This window comes from Alosa pseudoharengus, unplaced genomic scaffold, assembly GCF_046254945.1.
Source record: "Alosa pseudoharengus isolate Yale_2024_CS ecotype anadromous, Long Island Sound unplaced genomic scaffold, YU_APseudo_1.1 YU_APseudo_1.1_scf_19, whole genome shotgun sequence".
Classification (NCBI taxonomy): domain Eukaryota; kingdom Metazoa; phylum Chordata; class Actinopteri; order Clupeiformes; family Clupeidae; genus Alosa; species Alosa pseudoharengus.
Genome location: NW_027468657.1, coordinates 29165610 through 29166142, shown reverse-complemented (window position 1 = coordinate 29166142; position 533 = coordinate 29165610).

Genomic DNA, 533 nt, shown 5'->3' with positions numbered 1-533 from the left:
TCAAAACATTGTCTTGTGTAAAGTGGTGATATTAGATAGTATACCGGTATGCAGGTTTGAAATTTCACCATTCTGGGGGCAAGGCCACTAAGCCTTTAGTTGGGCATATTTGGTGGGGGGCATAAAGGCCACATGTCAGGGCACCAAGGCCAAAGTTAACTATACAGTAGTAGGCTATAAACATGATCAAAGTTGTATTTAGCCTATTCACTACAGTAGACCTGCATCACTGTATGAAACATGACATATTACATAGAATTGTAAATCATCTGCTCATCTAATATGTACAGATATCTAGGCTATATTTAATATTTAATTTATATTTGGCCTGTTATGAAATCATGTATAGAACAATTTAAGTACAGCTCAGCCTTAAGAAACTCAAATAGCCTAGATGCATGCTTAGCATTTTGTGATCATTCAGGCTACTTTCACAAACTCTTAGTCAGCCATCCTCTGATTTACCAATAGCTAGGCAATATTTGTAACATTTATTTTGTATTTGCCCCGTTATGAAATCATGTGGAACAATT